The 19,163-nt window shown below is 40.2% G+C and overlaps 1 pseudogene across 1 annotated transcript; it reads left to right on the forward strand.

Annotated features, from left to right (window-relative positions):
• Positions 1 to 16,678: 16,678 nt before the first annotated feature.
• On the forward strand, positions 16,679 to 18,488 carry LOC310714805 (enkurin-like; annotated as a pseudogene). Its single transcript, XR_014538383.1, has 5 exons — positions 16,679 to 16,816; positions 17,320 to 17,485; positions 17,628 to 17,857; positions 18,002 to 18,148; positions 18,305 to 18,488. The product of XR_014538383.1 is annotated as an enkurin-like (transcript).
• The last annotated feature ends 675 nt before the right edge of the window (positions 18,489 to 19,163 follow it).

Here is a 19,163-nt window from a genome sequence, read left to right on the forward strand (position 1 = left end):
AAAGAGATAGATCTCTTTGATATGATGATATTTTTACAATACCTATTTTCCAGTCGAAATGTTCTTATCACACTTGCCACTGTGTATCGGCTTAGATATGGCTGTACTCGCCGTCCAGCCTCCATCAGCGTCAGGCCGTGGTTGACAACGTGGTCAACCAGTGTTGCGCGGATCTCATTTGTCAAATTCGGTCCTCTTTGAGCACCTTCTTGTCTTCCTCTTCCGCTACCTCTACCTCCAGCATGGCCTCCATCTCTTCCTCTTCTTCTGTTGATTCCTCCTCTGTTTACTCCTCTTCCTTCCTTTCCTCCACCTCCTTGTCCTCCTCCTCGTCTTACTCTTTCTCTGACTCTTTCCATTGTGCTTGAAGACCGATGAACTCACCTGCTGTGGCATTCAGGCGCGTCTAACTTATTCCCAAACTCGAGAAATTCAGGATATGGAAGACTAACAATAAAATTTAACTAGATTTAAAAATGTTACTAATAGAAACCGACTACACCACCCCAGGGGCTCAGTTACTGGGGATAACCCTTTATAAAGAAATGCACAAGGCACTCAGGTTTGTCTACAGCTGAGTCAGGACATGAGACAGAGGTATAATACACAGAGTTTATTAAGAAGTCGTAAAATTACATCGCACCATACATAATATACAACGCAAGAATGCTTGGACTCCAGGGCTGGGGACCTTACTTTAATGATCTCCTATCCACAGCAAACACACGTGCACTCATACAACACCACAACCCCACCTGTCGACCACTGCACACCGAAGGAAACCACCACCAAGCAGAGAGGAACTTGTCCCTCACACTAGAACTGGTCTCCCAGACACCAGGAGAAGAAGCAAACCACAGTATGGTCAAATCAATTTACGCACACGCGCGCACACACAATCACAAAAGGAAAATGACAAGCACAAAAGAATATCAAGAGAATCAACAGGAATAAAAACAGCAAATTCCATTCAATACACCTCATAAAATAAACACATGACCTCTTAACATTCCGCTAGCTGTTGGGTAGCATCCAGATCTTCAAACTCTTCAGATAAACAGATATCTCAGCAGACCCTCACAGTGTGAGCACTGAAACGAACACACTAACACATACATGTATATAAATAAAGCACACAGTCAACAAATGCACTAACATTTAGCTCCCTGGCTAATCCAGTAAGCTGTTAGCTATAGCACGGTATGGCCAGGACATGCATCTCACGCTGATGCTCCGCACGTAGATAGCGAAGCAACCAAACAGCTAGACAGCCAAGCAAAGCAATCAAAAAGCTAGCCCAGCAATAAGACAGCCCGATGAGAAGACAGGCCTGGCAAGACAGCCCTGGTAAGACACACAAAGAAGACAGCCCACTACAACGGCTCTCTATTCCTCACTTCCGGTTCAACCAGGTCCCGATGTGCCTCAAAACTCTAAACGAGGAAGTGAGATGATTTTAACCTAATGGCTAGATTCCTCAATCCACACACACAAACCTCTCCCAGCTGCGCCACATATCCGGTGACATAACCAGTGTTCAGGTAAACGCACTCTTCACCAGACACGACTGCTCCTTTTATAGACCCACTAATTTGATCAGTGAAACCTGGCCATCATTACAATTGCTCCACCCAACCATGTGACTGTTCTCACTACCACACTTATACACCTGATTGGTGTGTCTACAATTAAGCAAACAAGTGTTTGCACACCTGATGACTGTGTTGAACCAATTGGTTGGACGGTGCAGTAATTTGACAGTCAGTGGTATTGCAAGTAAGTGACTTCATGATATATTTTTGTGTGTAATGTATGTTAAGTGTGTTTAGTGTTTTGCAAATCACTGTGTGTAGAGTTTTGCAACAAGTGTGAGGTTGACAATGTGCTTATAGTTGAGCAAATATGGGCTGATTAGTTTTTAGTGATGTAGATGATTTTGTGTCTCTTGATCAGCTCGATGTCTTTCTCCAGCTGCTTCATTTCTGACTCCAGTCTTTCCTTTCTGTGTTTCTTAGAAATGATGTCCGTGAACAAAGACAGGCCTTGGTACTGATGATTGAGCTCATCCCAGTTCTTCTTCAGTCCCTGATATACACACACACACACACACACACACACATTTACTATGTACTGATGATACAATCCTTTATTCTGTTCTTTCCTTGCTCAAGGGCCCAGGAGTAACAGCTTGGTGTGACTGGGATTTAAACTCATAACCTTTCGCGTGTTGTCACTCAAGTCAAGTTTCAAGTTTATTTCTTTAGCCTTTTTAACAACATACATTGTCTCAAAGCAGCTTTACAGAAATCAACAGTCAATGTGAATGGTGTGTATTTATCCCTAATGAGCATTCGTGGCAAGGAAAAACTCCCTTGGCTGTTATGAGGAAGAAACCTTGAGAGGAACCAGACTCAAAAGGGGAACCCATCCTCACTTGGGTGACATCAAGAGTGAGATCATAAATCTTTCAACAATACAGAACACTGGAGAGTGAGAACTAACATGAGCACTGGAGTATAAGATTATAAGTAATGATCTTTCTACAGTCTTATACAGTCTTTATGGTTATAAAACTAGGAGCTACTGAGCAACTCATAAAATAGCTCAACATTTGCAATCATCACAGATCCAGCACCAGCTTCTCCATGCCAGAGCCTTTAAACACTCCAGGAGGTCCAATGTCAAAACTCCACACATGTAGTGGGATCCCATTGGCACTGGTACGTCCCTAGATGGTACAGGATGTTTGCGAGTTCGACATCTACTTCTTCAAAAGTCCATAATCTTCATGAGGTGAGTTTATATTTTGGCATCGTCGTGCGTTTAAAAAAAAAAATAGTTTTTTCTCCTGATGCCGTGCAGCTCAGAACAAAGGTAAGGTGCGTTTTTTTCGTTTCCGTTCAGAAATTTCATTGGTCTAATGTTATGTCGCTCAGTTTTTTGGCTTGAAGTTTGTGAAACTGGGAATAACCCAGAAAAAATCCATAAATTAGCCGCTTCATTGTTTAAGTCGCGGGGTTCAAAGCGTAGGAAAAAAGTAGCGGCTTATAGTCTGAAAAATACGGTACCTCCAATTTAGTTTTCCTCCATTTTTTCTCCAGATTATGGGCTGTTCTCTTGAGGGCATGCCTATGGCTATTTTACCAAGGTGCAGGTGCTTGTTCTCTAACCTTTTTTTTTTTTATATATATATATTTTTTTATTTATTTTTCACTAAAACAAAATAACAACAGAGCCGATCAGTCAACACACACAGCATACACTCAAGCACATTAATAACAACAATATAATGCTAATATGGGAAAATGACCATGGAAAGGCAAAGGGCAAATCAAAACAGGATGGAAACAACTACAAATGGGTAAACAAAACAAAACACAAAAAAGAAGAACATAAATCAGGGCTAGGGTCTTGCCTGCAGAGTAAGTAAACCCCACAAAGGGGCCCATATCCGCCAGAATACATCGGACTTATTCTGTAAGTCGTACGTAATTTTTCCAAAGGGAGAAGATTAGCCATTTGTGCTAAACACATCTTTAAAGTTGGTACCTTTAGAGATGACCAGAGAATATGTATGCATTTCTTCGCCAGATAAGTAATTATATTTAACAAAGACTGTGAGTCAGTAGAGAAATCCAGTGATGTTTTGCAGTTTAGTAAATAAATAATTGGAGACAAAGTAAATTGTCTATCCAGCGTCTTCTGAACCATATCATGTACCTCCTGCCAAAAAGGTTTGATGTTCTTACAGTCCCAAAATAAATGCATCAAAGTTCCTATTTCAGATTTGCATTTAAAACACATCCGAGATACATTTGGGTACATTTTGTGGAGACGTACTGGGGTAAGATATATCCTGTATACAAATTTGAACTTTTGTTCATGCACAGAGCTTGAGATTGATTTATGAAAAACCTCCTCTCGTATGGAGAGCCATTCGTCATCAGTAAATGACTGGCCCATATCCCTTTCCCAAACCTTTCTCAAAGGATCCAATAGAGAAGAGGTCCCTGATAACAAAGAATACAGATAAGAAATCTGCCCCTTTAGAGCCCCCGGAAGAAGAAGATTATCTTTAACATCAGAAAGTTCCCAGCGAATTTTCCCCTGTCTCACTTCAGACTGAATAAAATGACGTAATTGGAGAAATTTTAAAAAATCTGTTTTGGGGATTTGGTAATCCATCCTAAGTGTCTCAAAAGATTTAAAGTCCTTTCCTGTAAATAAATCAGCCAAATTAGATATACCCTTTTCTGCCCAGGCCAGAAGAACAATACCCGCTAATGAGTCAGGGAAGTCAGGGTTCAAAGCAATTGGGGATTGCATGGACAAATTCTTGGGGACATTGAGATGTCTAGGGTATATGGTGTGTATATGGTGGTGTACCACTCCACTCGCTGGGTTACCGATCGGAAGGTTGGGGGTTCAAGCCCCGGTATCGCCAAGCTGCCACTCTTGGGCCCTTGAGCAAGGCCCTTAACCCTTTATGCTCCAGGGGACCCTTACGAGAAAAATAAATCAAGGACCGTGACGTCGGAGCGACGTGGGGCCGCCTTCCCGTGGGCTCACCACCTGCAGGAGGGACCGTAAGGGACCGGTGCTGAGAGGATCGGGTAGCAGTTGAAGGCGGGGGCCTTGACAGCCCGATCCCTGGACACGGAGAAGTGTCTGGGGAATCTGCTTAGACTGCTGCCCCCGCAACCAGAATTACGGAAAAGCGGGAGAAGATGAATGAATGAATGAATTGAGATATCTCCCGACATCATTCCAAGCCAGAAGAGTGTTCAAAAGCTAAAAATTCCCAGCTGCTGGGCGGACCTCCTTAAAGTTATGGATAAATGGAAGGGATGTTAGCAGTCTTGGCGACCAGTCAGACGGGGCTCATGCTTATAAACATATCCTGACGGTGTCGACTCGTTTAGACCCATATAATCACCTGGTTTAATCCAGGTCTCAGTGAGACAGAGTGCTGAGAGATTATTCTCTGTGATCATCTCATTTACAATCAGTGCTTTGGGTGCAAGTGATCTGATGTTTAAAAGACCAAACTTTAGAACTTTTTTGTGCTTGCTTATCCCCCATTTTTCAGTTTTAACTGCAATAACATTATTTCTGGATCTTGTGTATTTAATTCTTGGTTTTAGTACACGAGGAATAGATAACGTTTTTATATATTGAACTGTGTGCTCACTTGTAACTTTTTGGTCTGTTGTATAAATGTTTTTATAGTCGTAGATTTCCTAATGTCTTACCAGTCAGATGGTGTGAAGTATCCTAGAGAATTGCACTGCTGCTCCAACTCTGCTGGGGTGCAGGCCATCAGGGCGGAAGAACCTAGGACGCTCCCAGAAACAGTTCCAGTTATTAACAAAGAGAAGTTTGTGCTCTCAACACCATGACTGTAAAAATTCATTTAGTGCAAGGAGTCTACTAAACTTCTCAGCCCCTCGCTGGTAAATGGGAAGAGGTCCTGACACTATGAGCCTCGTTGTGGGTGATGTGCTGCATACCATCTCCACCAGGATCCTGAAATCCCTCTTTAAGATCTCCGTTTGCCTTAGCCTCGTGTCGTTCGTTCCGGCATGAAGAACAACCGCTCAGAAGTTCTCGTTCAGGATCGCAGGCACCTGAGCAGCGACATCAAGAACACGAGCACCAGGAAAACAGCGAGTGTGCATCTTACGACGCGGTTCTTGGTTGAGATCTCGAAGGCCAGTGGTGGTGGCGGTGAAGACGTTCTCGACCGGAGCTTGGCTCATGTCTTCCGCTGCTGCAGCCTCCAGGGTCCGTGGTGCCTTGGTGCCAAAGTGAACGATACCTGGGCGGGCCGCATTGTAGGTGCGCTGGACCTGGGCAGAGAGACACACCGAGTTGAGGTGCTGGGAGCGTTAGGTTCAACCCGGGAATTTACCTGGGACGAGTGAGCGTCCGCCCGGGATGTTTCCAGTGCCGCTTTCCACTCTCACAGCGCATGCGGCTCACGAATCTGTTTCTCCAAAGCCTCCATCTCCAACGCCACCGTTTGCAACTCAAACGAGTCCTCACCTGTGCTCAAAGGCAGACACACAGCCGGCATAGTGCTTATAATCACGAACAGATTTAAGATACAGAGATATAAGTGAGAGGCAATGAATATAGTAAACACTAGTGATAGTCGAGTTAACTAACTACAGGCACAAGTCAGGAAGACAAAAACAATTCAGGATTATTACAGTTTTTTTGGATTGCTTACACACTAAAATTAAAAGTAGTACACTATTAGCAAAACCTTACACTCAAGAGGCAAAACATCAGCCCATATTTGCACAACTATAAGCACATTGTCAACCTCACACTTGTTGCAAAACTCTACACCAGGGGTAGCCAACCCGCGGCTCGCGAGCCGCATGCGGCTCTTTGGCTGGTTTCATGCGGCTCTTAGGTTCGTATCGAAGTTTGTGTTTGTTTGTTTTTTTAATGTGCGTGTTCGCTTCGCTTGAGTTCAATACGGTATTTTAAGACTTAAATGAGCTTGCCCCTACTGGGAAACTTTGCGGTATATCAGACAAAACACAATTGTAATGACGCAATAAAAAAGCGCAACAGCACACGGTTATTTGGATAAGAACAACATGTCTGCGGTGTGCGGAGAGCGATTTGCAAAACATGCAATGCTGAAATTTCAATCTGCAAAGAGTTTCTCCAAGTCGGGTTTAATTTATCACCTGAAATCCAAACATCCCGATTGCCATTCTAAATATGAGAAGAACGCGGCGCAGAAAAGTAGTCAATCCGAGCACGTCTGTAGTGGTTGAAAAGGCAGGAAAGTTTTCCAGTGATGGTGCCAAGGCAAAAGGCATAACACAAAAATTATGGATTTCATTGGCTTTTGAATTGAATTTTCATTTCGGTGTATCCCTAAAATATTATCGTTGGTGTGGCCCTCTGACACAATTCAGGTTTCTCATGTGGCCCCTTGTAAAAAAATGTATTGCCCACCCTTGCGGTATATTCATCTCACGCACATGCACATTTGACGAAAAGACTATATTGAACTCAAGCGAAGTGAACACGCACATAAAAAAAAAACCCCACAAAGTCTGTGTTTTCTACACTTAAACACGTGAAATCAAAGCATCGATCTGTTCTGACTGACACCCACGTGAAAGAATTGCTTCGAGTGGCAACAACGGAATACGAGGCAGTTTTGAAGGGGATTGTTCAAGGCAAGGATGCCAAAAGTCCCACTAAGTAACATGCACAGTAAAAGAAAAACGCTATTGTAAATGATTATATTTCTGTTTGTAGACTTGGGTAAACAGAGTTTGTGTGTGAGACAGTGCACACAATGTTCATTGTTGAAAATGACTGCCTTGTGGTCTTAGAGCTGTAGGAGTCAATTTCTGTCATTATGTTGGTGTGTGACATTTACAATAAATCTGGCTGAGCAGAGGTGTGTGTGTGTGTGTGTGTGTGTGTGGGTGTGGGTGTGTGGGTGTGTGGGTGTGTGTGTAAGAGGAAGGGATGGGTGATGTTCATGTGTGCCCATGTGTATGATATGGCTCTTTGCGGTAACACGGTAAAAAAAGTGGCTCTCGGTCTCTGACTGGTTGGCCACCCCTGCTCTACACACAGTGATTCGCAAAACACTAAACACACTTAACATACATTACACACAAAAATCTAGCATGAAGTCACTTCCTTGCAATTCCAAAGCACTGACTGTCAAATTACTGCACCGTCCAACCAATTGGTTCAACACAGTCATCAGGTGTGCAAACACTTGTTTGCTTAATTGTAGACACACCAATCAGGTGTATAAACACTATAAAAAGCAGCAGGTGAGTTCATCGGTCTTTAAGCACAATGGAAAGAGTCAGAGAAAGAGTAAGACGAGGAGGAGAACGAGGAGGAGGACAAGGAGGTAGAGGAAGGGGAGGAAGAGGAATCAACAGAGGAGGAATCAACAGAGGAAGAGGAAGAGATGGAGGCCATGCTGGAGGTAGAGGTAGAGAAAGAGGAAGAGGAAGACAAGAAGGTGCTCAAAGAGGACCGAATCTGACAAATGAGATCCGCGCAACACTGGTTGACCACGTTGTCAACCACGGCCTGACGCTGATGGAGGCTGGACGGCGAGTACAGCCAAATCTAAGCCGATACACAGTGGCAAGTGTGATAAGAACATTTCGACTGGAAAATAGGTATTGTAAAAATATCATAATATAAAAAACATCTGCACGGTTTCAGTAACTGCTCACATTACTGTATTCTTTGCACTATCAGCACTTCTGTTCCTTTTTCCTGTGAAATTACTGAACTATTGTATACTGTTTTCTTTTGCTACATAGGATTGAGGGTCAGGAACAACAAGACCTCCTATGTTCACAGAACAGCAAGAGAGGGAGATAGTAAACATGGTTTTGGAAAACAATGCTATAACACTCAATCAGCTCCAAGCTAACATTGTCAATAACCATGCCAGTTTCAACAATATCCATCAGGTCTCAACATCAACACTGGCATGCATCCTAAAAAAAACATATTCAAATGAAAATTTATCGAGTGCCTTTCGAGCGCAATTCCGAAAGGGTGAAACGACTGCGGCATGATTATGCAGAGGTATGTATTCACTTTAGCAGTGTGTTCTTGCATACTGTCTCATAATCTTTTACTGTACTGTAATATGTATACCAGATCTACACTGAACTACACAATTTTGCATGACACTGTTCTTCAAAGAGTTTTATGAATGGATGGAGAGGAGATCCAGCACAAGTTCATTTATGTAGATGAGGTTCAACCTGTTGAATACACGGAGGAGGGGAAGAAACATCATTGGCCACAGGGCTATAGTCAATGTCCCAGGGCAACGTGGGGGTAATATAACACTCTGTGCAGCCATTACACAGAAGGGGGTCCTCCACCGCCATGCCCATATGGGCCCTTACAACACAGCACTCATACATTCTTAGCCAATTGCACAACATAACAGCAGCAAATCAAAACGATCATATGCAATACATTGTTGTCTGGGACAATGTGTCTTTCCACCGCTCTGCTCTGGTTCAGAACTGGTTTCAGCAACATCCACATTTCACCGTCCTATATCTTCCACCATACTCTCCATTCCTCAATCCTATAGAAGAGTTTTTCTCGGCATGGCGGTGGAAGGTATATGATCTCCGTCTCCAGGCTGAGGTACCCCTCATCCAAGCCATGGAGGAGGCCTGTGACCAGATGGAGGTAGCAGCAATGCAAGGATGGATTCGTCATTCAAGACGTTTCTTTACAAGGCGTCTTGCTAATGACAACATTGCCTGCGATGTTGATGAGATTCTTTGGCCAGATCCAGCTAGGCGAAGAGACAATGTCTAGTTCTTTTTTTTTTTTTTTACAGTGAACTTTCAGTACAATACGTGAAGTGACATTTTGTTACAGTATTATGAATCTCCATGTCAACAATTTGGGCGTGTTGACAAATAAATGAGTTTCTTCAGTCTGCAACATTGGTCTTGTGTAGTGTTTGGTGAATTTACATTATATTTGTACTTTATTGATGGTAGCTACTCTAATCTTAGGGAAGTAGAAGTGCTAAAAGTGTTTTAGGTTTATCACAGCAGAGTGTAACTCGTGCAAACAAAGTATAGTAATGTGAAACGTGTGTTTCATATGGTAACAAAGTGTGTTTTTTACACAGAAGTGTATAGTTTTTACACGAGTGTTTAATTATGCAAGGGATCTGTAGTGTTTTGCTAATTGGGTGTGTGGTTGTGCTAATTGTGTGTAGTGTTTTGACAACACGGGCCCCTGTTTTAAAAATCGTGCTTAAGCAATCCATAAAACTGTAATAGAGGAAAAAAGGATAGATAAATAGTAAAGTTTGTGTGAAAACGCAGAGAGAAATACAAACACGGAACTCGTGACAAACGAGTCAAACACAGGAAGCTACGTCACAGCTACGTCACCTGTCAGTTCCTCATCATTGTTCTTTTAGGCTCTTTTAAAACAGTTGATGTTTTATTTCCATCTTTTATACGTGTGTTCGAATTCTTTCTTTAGTTGGTTTAAATTGACCTCCTGCAGTGTTTTCCCTCTTTCTGTAAGAGCGCGTGAACGCTGACCTTTTCTTATGCTTGGGGGTTTTGTACTATCAGCACCCTCCTGAGGCTGTGGTTGACTTGTTTGAGCTTGCTGTAATGTGATGACCTGCTCTACGCTGCCATCTTCTTGAGTAATAGGATTTGCATTACTACTTTTTGAGGATAGCTCTGTATTTTTTTCTGTGTCTGACATTGTGACCTTGTGCTATATAATGCATTATTGAGTACGTGCTGCACTATATAATGTGATTCTTGTAAAGTAATTCAAAGATCTAGTGATTAGATATTAGGCTAGACATATGTTACCCAAAATTTAAAATTACAATAATAGAACAAGAAATATAATCACTAGTTTGTATTACAGCAACATCAAGATACTATGTAATGTGCAAAAAATTAAATAATATAACATTTAAAAGTCACTACAAAAATGTCAATCTCAGTCTCCTCAATGTCCAGTTAACATTTGCTTATCAACTTAGTCTTTATAGTTTCTCAGTAAACTACTGATAAAGGAAATGTCCAGTTTATCTCCAAATCAACGCTGAAATATCAGTGCAACTTAAACTTGTTTGTTTCAAACTTGGTACTTGTCTTAATAGATGTGTAACATCTCTTGCTGGTCGACTTCCATGTACAGCTTCACCATGTGATGATCTTGGCCTTTACTGAAGCAGTGAAGTGTTTTACTATACCACCCTTAGTCACTATCTGAAGGCCGAGGCTCTTTTACTGATGTTTATTACACTTGACATCAACACCGACATCGACACCGTAGAACTGAATAACAGGATAAATATACAAAATACATTCAGTTACAAATAAAGACACAACATTAAATTTAGACATAAAACAGAAAATAAACCTACACACCACTTTGTCTGCTTGTAGACTACGAGTGGTAACTTCTTACACAAACTTATATTTTATTTGAACACATATTATGCAGCTTTCAATACTCATCATGACTTTTTCTCACATGAGGTGAACAGGAAGTGACCTGTACCACCAAATATGATGGGATATGCATTAATATAACCCAAACTTGTAATATCTCATAAATCATAAAAAAATATAAAACTTATTTAGTCTACCAGTCAAATAAACATATTATAAAAAAAATTTAATTATAAAAATAAACTAGTTAAACTAACAAAAAAATAACCGAAAAATAATAAACATTTAATTGTGAAGGCGCCACCGTGTGGACATGACATAGCATAAACGGAATGTTTATGACTGCAGATACACAGTTAACAAAAGTGAAAACATTTTTATTTAATTTTATTGTATATTTTAATGCAAAAAGAACAAGAGGTATTACATACTCATGTTAAATTTACACTTACAGAGAAAAAAAATAAAAAAAAAATAAATAAATAAATAAATAATTATAATAATGGAATAGCCAGAATAGAATAGAATAGCCTTTATTTGTCACATATACATTACAGCACAGTGAAATGTCGTTCTTCGCATATCCCAGCTTGCTTGGAAGCTGGGGTCAGAGCGCAGGGTCGGCCATGATACGGCGCCCCTGGAGCACACAGAGGGTTAAGGGCCTTGCTCAAGGGCCCAAGAGTGGCAGCTTGGCAATACCGGGGCTTGAACCCCCGACCTTCCGATCAGTAATCCAGCGCCTTAACCACTGGAGCCACCACTCCCCCTCTATAAATAAATAAATAAATACACTGTACATAAAAAATATATATTAAATAAATTTCAGTTTTCAGAGCATTACATGTGTTCAGTGCTTTTTTGTTTTTTTGTTTCTTTCAAGAGATTCACATACAATTCGAAGTCATTAATGAAATGATAAACGTTGAGTCCACTTTTTCTTATAAATATGGTTTCTTTTTCTTGACCACAGAATTCACAGAAATATGAAATATTCATCTTAAATCTTGCCAAAACATGCTTAGCAGGATCAATTCTATGGAGTATTTTTTGTTTTGTTTTTGACAGATTGACGGTGTGAAAACTCCCCGTGTGACGTCACAGTGTCCCCCTCTCTGTATAAGTGGGACTGAACGTGCGCCTGTCGCTCATAAGCGAGTTTGCAGTTGAAAATGAGTTGTTTTATGTTCTTCAGGAGGCGGCAGAAACTAGAATCTAAGCAGGCTCGTCAAATCGAGAGTTTAGAGAAGAAGCTGGTGGGCACAGTCGAAACAATTCACCAGATTATCCTTGAGAAAGAAAGTCTGAGGAAAGAGATTATTCATCTCAGTAACGAGAACAACAAACATCTCCAGGATCTCACCAAGCTCCAGGAATCCTTAAAACACTATAATGACGTGGAGTAGGCTGTAGAGCAGGAAAGAGAGAGCTGGAGAAAAGAACAAGAGCTTCTGGAGGAACAGGTCGCTCAGCTGGAGGAAAGTTTATAAAAAGAAATCGAGCAGGAAAAAGAGATGCTGGACATGGAGTAGAGGAACATCTCGAAGCTTCCAATCACTCAGGACCCCCTGAAAGTGCATGAGGAACCGGGGAAGGCATAACAGGACAACTTAACAGCTCAGAGTATATATCATTTATAAGTGTATATAAAGTGTGTGTGTATCTATCTATCTATCTATCTATCTATCTATCTATCTATCTATCTATCTATCTATCTATCTGTCTGTCTGTCTGTCTGTCTGTCTGTCTGTCTGTCTGTCTGTCTGTGTATCTATCTATCTGTCTGTCTGTGTATCTGTCTGTCTGTCTGTCTGTCTGTCTGTGTATCTGTCTGTCTGTCTGTCTGTCTGTCTATCTATCTATCTATCTATCTATCTATCTATCTATCTATCTATCTATCTATCTATCTATCTATCTATCTATCTGTCTGTCTGTCTGTCTGTCTGTCTGTCTGTCTGTCTGTGTATCTATCTATCTGTCTGTCTGTGTATCTGTCTGTCTGTCTGTCTGTCTGTCTGTCTGTCTGTCTGTCTATCTATCTATCTATCTATCTATCTATCTATCTATCTATCTATCTATCTATCTATCTATCTATAAAGACATGTCGAGCTTGAAATAGTCCTGTTTCTAAAATCAAATTAGTTTAATGAGTAAAAATGTCAATAAATACATTGATTTCTGAAATATTCAGTCTGTTGTAATTACATAATAAAACGTAAATGTTATTGCACTGCACATCAGTGTGTAATTATTTTATTTTATTTATTTATTTCATTCAGCAAGATTCATTCAAACTTCATTCTTTCACACTAGATCACAGGGAGGACTGGGTTACCTGCTAGTGATGGAAAAGAAGGCGTCCTACAAATATTACAACTAAAATGGCTTTGAAATGCAACAGCAATGATGATGATGATAATGATGAATACATTATGATGATAATAGTGTTGAAGATAACTGATCTTTTTCCACTCTGAACTCTGCAAGGTTCATTGATATGCTTTTATAATTGTGAAACAGAGGAAACAGGTGACACTCAAACCCCCGGAAAAAGAGTTTTCTCTCAGTATATTCCACCTGGTGATGATTAAAATACCACATCATTACTGGACCTGTGTCCATGTTTTATCAGCTCATTTCCACTGACCACACAGAGGGAACAGATTTACCTGGAGGTGTGAGGAAAGTGTTTTCCTCTCTATATTACACTGTGAGGGTTTATAAAGCTTTATAATCTTTTATTTGTCCACAGGATTTAGTCAGGTGCTGTTATAGACTGCCATCTACTGGTGTCAACACCAAACATTGTACACACTCTGATACCACAATCACAAAATCATGACGAATTTACATGTACATGGTGTTAAACTGTAAATCAAACATATATTTGAAATTATAGTTATCATTATTAGCAGTAGTAGTAGAATTGTCAGAAACAGTCTGACAACTAATAATCTCAAAACTCTCAAAAACAGATCTCTTCTCTGACTTGTTCTCTCAAGGCTTTTACATATAATATGATCTATAACATCATCTAGACTTCTTCCAAGAAAAATCTATCCAAACATTTCCAATGCAAATAATAAATAAAATGTGTCTCAGGATGGAAGTGAAGGTCAGAGACCCGCTTCATCTCTCACATTATAAACAGTTCTTAAAAAAAAAATGAAGGAAAACATAAAAAATACAATATAAATCAGTATTAAATAGTTAATATTCTACAACATAATGTTAAATATGATGTTGCCACAATGTTTCTGTAATGTTTAAAAATAATCGTGTCCCCTGTAAAAGAGTTTCCGTTTGTTAAGATGCTGAATGTAAAAGAACACTGGATGTGTACTGTTAATTAGATGTTTTCTTATCGTGTGTGATTTGTGATGGAGTTTGAGCATAAAAACGTCATGATTATTGATATAAAATGTTTATCTCAGTGTTTGTGTGATTATTTAAATATCACTCTTAAGTTTGTTTGGTTAAAAACATTAAAGTGTAATTTTAGAGTTTAAATGTGATCATTTATGGTTAATATGTGAAACAATGATAAAGTACACAATATGGACAAAAGTATTGGGACACCGGACTTTTCCAGCCATATGTGGTTCTTTCCCAATCTGTTATCGCAAAGCTGAAGACACAATTTTACAGAAAGTTTTTGGATTCAGTAGCATGAAATTGTTCCTTCACTTGAACTAGGAGACCCAAACCAGTTCCAGCATGACAATACACCTGTGCACAAAGCCAGCTCCATGAAGATCTGCTTTTTACAGTTTAAAGTAAAAGATCTCCTGCTATAGAGCTCTGACCTCAACCCTATTGAACACCGTTGGGTCTCCTCACCTACATCAGTACTTGACTTTACTAACACATCTTCCCCTAGTGCCTCTTCCTCCTGAGAGCTCTGAAAAAGAACCATCTTTCTACAGGCATCCTGGTGAACTTCTACCATTGCAACATTGAGAGCATTTTGACCAGCTGTATTAGTCTGGTATGGACACTGCTCTGTGTCAGATCGGAGGGTGGTGAGAACTGCCAAACTTCACCTCCAAAGACTGAAGACATTTACAGGAAACACTGTCTCAGGAAAACAAACCCATAAGGAGAACGTTACTTTACTGAAACATCTTTATACACAAATATAATGCTATCATAGACAAGAATGAGCGAGCAGATTAACTGAAGATTGGATGGTACATCAGTTTGTTCATTTTGAACAATAAACAACTGTTTGTTGTTATTTATGTATTTATTTATTTTTAGGGAAAAGATCTCAGGAGGACAAAATGATGTTTCAGTGGCATTAGTGATTAGTTGGGGATTTAAAGTAGATTAGGCTCCGGTTAAGGCTTTTAAAGATTTCCATAAAGATCTATATAAAGGTTGTAGGAGCTGTAGGTAATTTGATAGTAGCTGTAAGAACAGTTACACCTGCTGGAAACTTGGTGTGTTTTAGGTGGTGTTTATTATCTGATAAAGCACTGTAGTTATAATATTTAACATTTTACATTCCACCTTTTAATACTAATATATTTGAACACATTTCCCCCTGTTTTGGCAGATCAACTCAATGAAGTGGGAATATTACAGTCATTATATGGGGGGAAGAAATGTGCTGAACACAATAAACCAGATTACTACCATATATATTCTATTAATACTTTCGCTGGTACACACATTCAATATCAATATCAATATCAATATATATATATATATATATATATATATATATATATATATATATATATATATATATATACTGTATAGAAGTGTGCTATATCTGATATATAATAATAAATAATAATATTATAGAATTTATATATAGAATAATAAATTATGAAGTGTGGGCTTAAATTCCTCTAAAATGTACCTTTATTTATGTTCAGCAGGGGTGCCAATACTTTATTACAGCACACAAACGATATCAGTGTATTTAATATCAACACAATATTAAAAATGCCGATTATTAATGCACTCACTCCGACGTCACGGACCTTGATATTTCCCTCGTAAGGGACCCCCGGAGCATAGAGGGTTAAGGGCCTTGCTCAAGGGCCCAAGAGTGGCAGCTTGGCGATTGAACCCCAGACCTTCCGATCGGCAATCCAGCGCCTTAACCGCTGGAGCCACCACTCCCTAAAATAAGTATATAAGTAGGAAATAAACGATCAAACAAAACCGTTTTGTACGTACTTTACGTAATAATCGCACGCGCTACGTGAACTAGCACGTGTTACCGGAAGTTCACGCAAACAGAGCGGATGAGTAGATACGTTTATGTAAATAAACAAAAATACATACTTTCTCCACAAATATTTAATATCAATTAAATAATTAATGATTTCCGTGAATAAACATTATTTACTTTCAGCGCGTGCACACTCCATCTGCGTTACGTAAACTCTGTCACGTGGTACACGGCATCAGAAAAATGGCCACGTGTTAGAGGAAGTTCACACGCAAACAGCGGATTTCTATGTAGCTACAGTATATAAATATTACATATATTTTATAACAATGGTAATATAATAAATACATTTCGTGTCCGATTGTTTTGTGCTTTTTAAAATGGGTTTGTCTTTTAATAAAACAAAATAAAAAAACGTCTGCGTGTCGAACACGTGCAGTAGGCAGAGCTGTTGCTAAGCAACCGTTCGCGTGATAAACAAAACACGTTGTATCGCTGTACCTATAAAAGCGTCCATCCGATTGATTTCGATGTTCTGAGGAGTTTGGTTGTGTTTGTTTCCTATGAAAGCTACAATCTCGAGTGTAATGCATCCTCCTGAGAACTTTTATCACCTGATTCACAGAGAGGAGGTGAAGAGTGAAAAAGCTCCCAGGTAAGAGTCCATTTACACTCCAGAGAGAGCGTGTTCCTGTTCCTGACACTGGAGAATCCTTCCATAAATATCATTTAAACTAACAAAATCAATAATGTACACACACACACACACACACACACACACACACACACACACAGCTGGTTAAACAATTTCCTACATTCTAAATATAAAAACTGAAAGGTGAAAATGATGATGAAGATGTGGTTATAATTTTCACTTCTGTAGAATGGCCTTTAATATATTAATATTACTTAATCATGAACATGTGTGTAATGGAATAAAAATAAATATATTAATTATAATAATAAATATAATTATATAAATGACAGATAATACGGATAATATAAAAACAAACACCACTAGAGGTCGCTCTCATATTGACAGGGGACCTTTTAGTTGCTCCAGCAAAACAGACGCAACCTGGAAAAACTAAAGGTATAGACCTCTAATAATGATGATGATGATGATGATAATGTTGATGTTGATGTGTTTATATACAGGTACATGTCACAGTTCAGAGAGCAGGTTAAACAGGAGCAGAAGCTGAACAAAGCCTCCCACAGGACCATGGGTCCAGCTAAAGTGGAAGTGTCTCCTCCAGATAAATTCCTAAAGAAACACTCCAAAGAACCCAAACTTCCTGAGAGTAAGAGTCACCTGAGATCAGTAAAGCTGCACAACACACACACACACACACACACACACACACACACACACACACACATGCACAAACTCTAATGATAATGAGGATGAAATGAAAGTCCTGAAACAGTATGATGATGTCACATCACCACACTGTTCTCCTCAGAGAAGCTGTTCTCGTACAGAGAGGTCCTGCCCAGGAAACCGACGATCCCAGCCAAAACCGAGCAGCTGCTCGCCGGAGGACACGCCCAACGAGACTTTGTGAGGAGGAACGCAGTGGAGAACATAAAGGCAGTTCCACGTAAACCCAAACCTGCTTCCGTACACACCAGACATGGAGACAAGGAGCTGCTGGAGAACTCAGGCCTCGTCCCAAAGTATATCAAGAGAATGGTGAGTGAGAGGAAGGTGTGAAGGAACAGAATAAAGGATTGTATTATCAGTACATAGTAAATATGTGTGTGTGTGTGTGTGTGTGTGTGTGTGTGTGTGTGTGTGTGTGTGTGTGTGTGTGTGTATGTGTGTGTGTGGTGTCAGGATTATGGGAAAGTCCCGGAGTACCTGAAACAGAGGCAGGAGGAGTTGAGGAGAGCGCAGGAGGAGTATGATCGCTACGTGAAGAAGAAGAGGAAGGAGGAAGCCATGATGCAGCTCTCTGAAGAGGAACGACAGGATATACTGCACGTGAGTCTCACACACACACAAACACACACTCAATCACACGCTCTCACACATGCACATGAACACAAACACACACACCTCAAGATGTAACCCAGACATGCATCTGTTTTACATAAACTCTGCCCTGTGTGTGTGTGTGTGTGTGTGTGTGTGTGTCAGGGACTGAAGAAGAACTGGGATGAGCTCAATCATCAGTACCAAGGCCTGTCTTTGTTCACGGACATCATTTCTAAGAAACAAAAAAAGGAAAGACTGGAGTCAGAAATGAAGCAGCTGGAGAAAGACATTGAGCTGATCAAAAGACACAAAATCATCTACATCACTAAAAACTAATGCAGACACGTCACTGACACGTCACTGACACGTCACACACACCTCACTGACACGTCACTGACACGTCACTGACACGTCACTGACACACTACACGCTACACTGAATTCACCTGCTCTCCTGCATGTGCTGTAAAACCTGTCTGCATTACATCTACACACTGCAGGTGTAAACACATCGTCTGAAATAAACATGCAGGGCTTCAAATGATGCAGAGTTCATCTGTTTTATTACCTGTTATACGCTTTATACACGTGTATACATGATCTAACGGTGTAGTGTAGAGTTCAGTACTGTAATGGTGGATGGAAAAAAGCTGTCCCTGAACCTGCTGGTGTTCTGGTGCATATGTTCCTGTATCTCCTTCTTGATGGAAGGAGGTTAAACAGTTTGTGACTGGGATGTGAAGAGTCCTTGATAATGTTGTGAGCTCTGTGCAGGCATCTACTGTGGTGAAGGTGTTCAATGGTAGGTAGTTGGGTGCCAGTGATGAGTTTTGGCCACCCTTTGCAGGGCTTTGCGTTCACACACAGTGGAGCCTCCGTACCATACAGTGATGGAGTTGGTCAGGATGCTCTCGTTGATGCCGCAGTAGAAACTTGTTAAATTCGCTGGGGACAGATGAGCTTTCTTGAGACTTCTCCAGTATACAGGCTTTGTTGAGCCTTCCTAACCAGAGCTGAAGTGT

Source organism: Silurus aristotelis, assembly GCF_946808225.1.
Source record: "Silurus aristotelis genome assembly, chromosome: 1".
Taxonomy (NCBI): domain Eukaryota; kingdom Metazoa; phylum Chordata; class Actinopteri; order Siluriformes; family Siluridae; genus Silurus; species Silurus aristotelis.